Here is a 7,455-nt window from a genome sequence, read left to right on the forward strand (position 1 = left end):
CTAATTGTATATATATTTTGAGGCAACTTAATCAAATGTATTTTCATTCGAGAGAACTTGTCAAGATTCAAGTTAATTAATTTATCAGCGCTAATTATTTGGTCGCCTGCTTGATGCGCAATTAAGTGTCGTTGGCCTATATATATATGTAGGGTTTAATTAGGGTTTAGGATTTAGGATTAGCTAGCTAGGGTTTTAGGGGTAGGGTTAGGGTTAAGGTTAATTAATTAGGGTTTAGGGTCTAGGGTTTAGGGTTTAGGGTTTGGGGTTTGGGGTTTGGGGTTTGGGGTTTAGTGTTTAGGGTTTAGGGTCTAGGGTTAGGGTTTAGGGTTTAGGGTTTAGTGTTTAGGGTTTAGGGTTTAGGGTCTAAGGTTTAGGGTTTAGTGTTTAGGGTGTTTAGGGTGTACGTTTAGGGTATAATTAGGGATTAGGGTTTAAGGTTTAGGGATCATCGATCGAGTGCACACACACACATTATTAGAGGCACCCGTGCCAATTTGTGCATAAAGTGCATGCGTATATATAAGTGTGTTTCTTGGCCACCAACGATATATAGATCTAGAGAGAGATTGAAATATATTTAGGGTTTAGGGTTTAGGGTCGTTTAGGGTCTAGGGTTAGGGTTTAGTGTTTAGGGTTTAGGGGGGTTTAGGGTCTAGGGTTTAGGGTTTAGGGTGTTTAGGGTGTCCGTTTAGGGTATAATCAGGGATCAGGGATTAGGGTTTTAGGGTTTAAGGTTTAGGGATATCATCGATCGAGCTAGTGCACACACACATTATTAGAGGCACCCGCGCCTTTGCGCATAAAGTACATGTGTATACATATAAGTGTGTTTCTTGGCCACCAACGATATATAGATCTAGAGAGAGATTGAAATATATTTAGGGTTTAGGGTTTATTAGGGTCTAGGGTTAGGGTTTAGTGTTTAGGGTTTAGGGTTTAGGGTCTAGGGTCTAGGGTTTAGGGTTTAGTGTTTAGGGTGTTTAGGGTGTACGTTTAAGGTATAATTAGGGATCATGGATTAGGGTTTTAGGGTTTAAGGTTTAGGGATCATCGATCGAGCTAGTGCACACACACATTATTAGAGGCACCGGCGCCTTTGCGCATAAAGTGCATGCGTATATATATAATAAGTGTGTTTCTTGGCCACCAACGATATATATAGATCGAGAGAGAGATTGAAATATATATATATATCCCCAAGAATATGTTCAGATATATATTGAGATATATATATGCACGAATGATATGTGCATGGTATGCCATGCGCGCATGCACACTAATTGTATATATATTATGAGGCAACTTAATCAAATGTGTTTTCATTCGAGAGAACTTGTCAAGATTCAAGTTAATTAATTTATCAGCGCTAATTATTTGGTCGCCTGCTTGATGCGCAATTAAGTGCCGTTGGCCTATATATATATGTATTGTTTAATTAGGGTTTAGGTTTTAGGGTTAGCTAGCTAGGGTTTTAGGGTTAGGGTTAGGGTTAATTAGGGTTTAGGGTCTAGGGTTTAGTACGTGTTTAGGGTTTAGGGTCTAGGGTTAGGGTTTAGGGTTTAGTGTTTAGGGTTTAGGGTTTAGGGTCTAGGGTTTAGGGTTTAGTGTTTAGGGTGTTTAGGGTGTTTAGGGTGTTTAGGGTGTACGGTTAGGGTATAATTAGGGATTAGGGTTTTAGGGTTTAAGGTTTAGGGATCATCGATCGAGTGCACACACACATTAATTATTAGAGGCACCCACGCCTTTGCGCATAAAGTGCATGCGTATATATATACTAGTTGAATGCACGTGCGTTGCTACGGTTCCTCTAATTTTGTTCCTCTTCTATGTGAATATGATGCATTTGAAAAATCTGCTTATATAGAAATTATAATTGCACAATATCTCAAGAAATTAGCTTAATAATTTCACAGTATTCTGTCCATGTGCTAAAATTTGAATGTTCCCTCAATATAAATTTAAAACTAATTAAATGTGTATGCATAGAAAACTCGATGGCTAGATTATTTTTTATTGTGACAATGAAGTGATATTTCCACCGCCATCTCCTCTCCACTTATATTAAGATAAATATCTGATGTGGTACTATAATAACTAAATTATATGGTAAAGATATGTGTCTGTATGTGTGTGTGGAACGTGAGAAAGCAATGTCAATCAACATCAAAATAATTTCGTACTGAAGGAAGCGCCGAATTTCCAGCTTCCATATCATCAAAGGCGAGGGAGCAACATGATAAGCTTCTTTTTGCTCTGCCTTCAGTCTAAAATGGGCTTCTCCTCTGGAATTACCATGCCCTTGCGTGTACTGCTGATAGCATTCAGTATACATGCATCTTGCAAAAAGAAACAATTGAACTTAACAATCCCCAACCGAATGCAAAGGAACCAACAGCATACCAATTAGAACATTAAGCTGCGGCCTCCATTAGAACAAAATAAAATGCCTTAACAAATATTATTTGTAACAATACTATTTCTAGAAAAGCAGGAGCAATACAACCCAGCTTTGTATTCAAAGTGATAAAAACATCTAAATTACATGAGCAAAACCATTTCTATTACAATGAAACCACATAATGCAAAAAAAAAAAAAGGGAGCTCAGTTTTGTTGCTACAGTGATGGGAAACTAATAGCTACAATGTGGTACAGGCTGAGGGACATGAACTTATCAAGAATCTTTAACCGATGACACTTCTATCTTCATCACCAGCGTATAAGATATGAAGCTGATGCCCAATCAAGTTACTCTTACATCAGTAGAGGAAAGACAATAAGTTATCATGGCTTCACGAATACCACAAACCTCAAATCTAGGATCACGGAGCAAGCTACCGTCGAGAAGGCGTTCAACACTTGAGTTTCGCCATGAAAGCCAAGCCGAAGGAAATTTTTTTATCTTCAATGGGATGGGAGCCTTAGAGAAGATCTAGCATGTGAACGTCTCAGATCCCAAAATCCACGACATACTTGTCCAACAATTGATTTTGGATCATACCCTTCTTATGCAGGAGCCAAAAAAGTTTATCTCGGCCCTACACCAACGGGGTATTAGAAACCGAGCAACCAAGAAATTACGTTCCATGCATTCAACATTCCCAAGAGCTGTATCAAACTTAGCCTTAAGCCTTCCGCATAATTAGCATATGACATTATGTGAAGTGGAGTTTACTAATTGATGGTATGAAGTGATTCAACTTAATTCTTGATGCAGTTCTTTAGATCCAACAAACATAACACAAATGATAACTACAAAAATCCAATTATTCATATGAATAGCGCACCAGAATACTCCATAAGATATAACCTTCAGCTCATCTAGTGCGAGGACAGTTGGGATGCTGCAAGTTCTCCTATATCATAAGCATTGTTCTGATTATGCAAATGCACATGGTTGGAAGGTGATTCTACCAAATTGCCATGCACATCGTTTTAAAATTGTCAGAGAACGCATCGACCAAGCAGACCTGAAATCCAGATAGATGTATACTGTATTAAAACTTTAACATAATGGAATATGCAATTCGGAAGATGGACAATATCAATATGAGCTAGAAACGGCTGGCAGGAATGGGTGGACACTGAAACTGTATGTGAAAATATTTTTAACATAAGTAGTGCTACCATCAGTTTAAGCCCCTACACATGAATTTTTAAATCTAGCAACAATAAATAACTGTGACATAACCAGCAGTATAAGAATTTTGTTGTCCTCACATGTCCAAAATCATTCGCAAGAAATAGCCATTGAGGAGAAGGAGAAAACGTAAATCATTACAACCAAAGCAGGAAACAAGTGGACATGTACAAATTTGATTAAACCAATACAAACTTACCCTTCAATGAGCTTCCAAATGTTCATAAAGTATGCCTTCAGCTGATTAAAGATTCATTAACTGCTTCTCTATCATATGACATATATCTCAGGTTTATAGTCTAACAGCTCCCTCTGTTGGATAATAACAAGGATCAGCTGGCGAAGCAAAAATCCATAGATAACAAAGGTGAAGAAACATACCACTAAAATAGAATGTTTTCGCCAGCGTCACAAAGATGGTCCATATGAAGATTCATGACATATGAATGCAAGATACCTTTCCAGGAAGTAACATTTCCCTATAGTGATAACCAAGGACCAGTGAGCTGTGCTAAAACACTAAAAGATTATTCCATGGAAGATTCCTTTAAAGCGTCTGCATTTGACGCCTTTCTACTGGCCAATTTAAGAGTCATAGATAAAAAAATGCTACACTGAACCACACGTATAATGAAAGAAAATTTGGTACCTGAAATAAGGAACGCGATATTTAACACACTTTATTTTATTTTCCAACAAGCAATCCTTAGACAACAGTGATTATTAGAAAAAATTGCATGGACATTTTAAAGATGATATAGACAACAATGATTATAAAAGTATAGCATGGACATTTTTTGGAATTTTTTATTGAGCCTTTTTTTACAGTTTTTTCAGGGAAACATTTTTTACAATTATATGCACACACATGCACGGCTTAGTAATATAAATAAAGCTCATGAGATAGTTTACTTGCATCTATGTTTCGAGGTATCAAAATCATACAATGGAGGCAGTTGTTCCATGCACATTCTCTTACACAAAAAAAATCATAAAAAAGACAACTATTTGTTCTTAATACAAATCTCTTATTTTCACATTAAGCATGATTGCACCTAATCCTCGCAAACACGAACCAACTGAAATAAATTATGTTTTACAATAACCTACACATATACCTATAATGTATTGATATCCCAATTCCACTACGTATGGTCCAGTGGCATGGAATTTTAGATATTTATGTTTTTTTTTCTTACAGAACAGATTTTAAAACTAACTATTGATAGAAGAAATTTAAGTCAACAGATGCACCTCCATCGCCAGTCAGTCAGCCGATCCAGTAAAGTAATAGAGGCAGATCCCATCGCCACTCGCTAGTGTAACAACAGTAGCACATCAGTATAGGACGAGGCACCTTGGTCCTCCCGTCTTCTCTCTTCTCCTTTTCAAAACTGATAGTATTCCTGCTAATTCTTTTGAAAATGAATGGCTCTTATTAATTGGGAGTGAAGGGGAAATAGTGCTAAAGCATTAACACAGAGAAGAGCTCATTGAGCAAAAGGCATGAAAACTTCTAGCTTTGAAATAAATAAATAAATCAACAATAAGGTTAAGTTATCAATGTTCGAAGCTAGACGCATATGAAACAAACCTCATGCATGACACTTGCTAAATTTTTCAGTGTGTCTAAACCTTCAGAAACAATGTTCAGCCACACAAGAAAGCTTGGAACGGTTAACTCTGCATTCTTAAATTGTACGACCTGGTGTCGTAACTATTCTCCTTTACGCTCACTTTTTGGGCTATCGTTACAAATAAAGAACCCCACAGAAAATAAGCAAAAACTGCTTGTAATAGAACTCCTTTTGAACTTGCACAATCGAGCATAATGTCGTTTCAATTCCAAGATGAGCATTGAATTTGTTACCCATCAAAAATATCTAAAATTTTACAAGAAGAATTCAGAGCTAAGGTCTCCAAATTGTTAAGCATCAAAGTGATCATTGATTTTACCAATAGAAACATTCAGCCCATTGACATGTGCCTCAGCATGAGTTTGAATAGCACATCAAATATTTTTAACACTATCTTTTCATGTCAAAATAACTACATGAAGATGTTCTTTTCAGTTTGGGAAACCAAGCTAATAACGTGCCAGAAGTTATAAACATCTTGTCGGATAGTAAACAACGTGAGTGATGGAATGATATACATGCCAGAAGTTATAAACATCATACTTCATCAGTTTGCTCCTAAAAGTCAATTCTATATGTTTCTCCAAGCCCTAAATCATCTAACGCGGCACTTCCAAATCTCCAAATCCAGGCACACATTTTTATCTGAATACCGAGTTTGTATATGCAGTTCATACAGTCATAATACTTGAAACGGCAAACTTTTACTTTTGTTGTGCGGAAAGAAGATATACTTCGTGTAGAACTTCATCAGATGATTTATCATATCCCATCTATTCTCAACTAACTTTCTTAGGAAATTTACCTCACCAAGTTGTCACCATTTGATGAATCCTTAGCCTGTATGGAGTGGCATATACCATGAGAAGTACATCAGATATGATGATCATATTTAAGTGGGCCGAATACAGAAATTTCCACAGACATCTCCTGCCGAGAGTTAGGAATTGTAAACAAAGTTAGAACTAAGAAGTGTTTCTTCTATATACAAATTTGCAGAGATATGAATTAGGAATATAAAGACAGTGGAATTATAGACAAAAGGCGCCAATTTAGTTCAAGGCGTGAACGTTGAATCCAGTCGGAAATGAACGCTAACTCAAGCAAACAACGTGACCCAAAAATAAATAACCAGAAACATTAAAGTGGATAAAAGGGAGAGTACCAAACAACAAACTGTAGATCCCGGATTTGAGAGCAGCCCTCTACAATCTCTCAGCGTGAATGTCTGATGCGGGGAACGCGAGCGCAATCTTCACGAACCAGAGCACGGCCGCGCCTATCTGACCTCAACCGAGGTCGCCGCTCCAGAACTTTTCCTTCTCCCTCAATTTCCCAGCGTCCAATCGGCAACTTCTCGACAGGGGCAACCCGGGGAGCAACGGTGACCTGCAACTCACTTTCTACAGGCTTCAACTCATGGACACAGTCCCTCACAAAATCGAGACCTGGGATCTTCCAGTGGCCGACGGCGATGGCTAGGACCGAAAGCAGCAGGAAGAGGGCACATAAGAGCTTGAGCGGCTCGGAGATCCTTTGTTTTGGCCGTACGGAGGCGGCGGCGGTTCTTCCTGCGTCGGCCGCCCACGGCGAGCACCAGCAGGATGTGGGCAAAGGAGGCATCGGGAGCGACGGCGACGAAATCACAATTGGGAGGCCTGCTCACCTGCCATAGCGGAGGGCACATCAAGTCATCAACTGCTGTGGTGGGTTGATTGGATGAGCCGTGAGTGCGTGGGTTGCGGCAGTTGTTATTTTCGGTTTATTTTTGCTGTTTTTTTTCATCCGTTGTTTTTTTGCCTATACACAAATAGCTGCTTTGCGGGATGCTCGATGCGGGATGGGAGAGGCTGGACGTACCAACCATCTCACCACCTCTAGGCATTTAATATAGTAGAGATATAAGTAAGTTTCTTGGCCACCAACGATATATAGATCTAGAGAGAGATTGAAATATATTTAGGGTTTATGGTTTAGGGTTTAGGGTTCAGGGTCAAGGGTTGGGGTTTAGGGTTTAGGGTCTAGTGTTTAGGGTTTAGGGTATAGGGAGTAGTGTTTAGGGTTTAGGGTTTAGGGTCTAGGGTTTAGTGTTTAGGGTGTTTAGGGTGTATGTTTAGGGTATAATTAGGGATTAGGGTTTTAGGGTTTAAGGTTTAGGGATCATCGATCGAGTGCAC

General features: G+C 38.7%; 1 long non-coding RNA gene across 5 annotated transcripts; it reads right to left on the reverse strand.

The window, feature by feature from the left end:
- Positions 1-2,485: 2,485 nt before the first annotated feature.
- On the reverse strand, positions 2,486-6,958 carry LOC124692546. Of its 5 annotated transcripts, XR_006999586.1 has the most exons (7): positions 6,444-6,958; positions 6,084-6,208; positions 4,896-5,056; positions 4,023-4,290; positions 3,841-3,953; positions 2,811-3,039; positions 2,486-2,733 (listed from the first exon to the last, which is right to left on the reverse strand). It is a non-coding gene; the product is annotated as an uncharacterized LOC124692546 (long non-coding RNA). The 5 variants fall into 5 exon arrangements; XR_006999587.1 differs by having other exon boundaries at positions 2,486-3,039; positions 4,023-4,120; XR_006999584.1 differs by having other exon boundaries at positions 2,486-3,039; positions 4,099-4,290.
- Positions 6,959-7,455: the final 497 nt, after the last annotated feature.

This window comes from Lolium rigidum, chromosome 2 (genome assembly GCF_022539505.1).
Source record: "Lolium rigidum isolate FL_2022 chromosome 2, APGP_CSIRO_Lrig_0.1, whole genome shotgun sequence".
In the NCBI taxonomy this organism is placed as follows: domain Eukaryota; kingdom Viridiplantae; phylum Streptophyta; class Magnoliopsida; order Poales; family Poaceae; genus Lolium; species Lolium rigidum.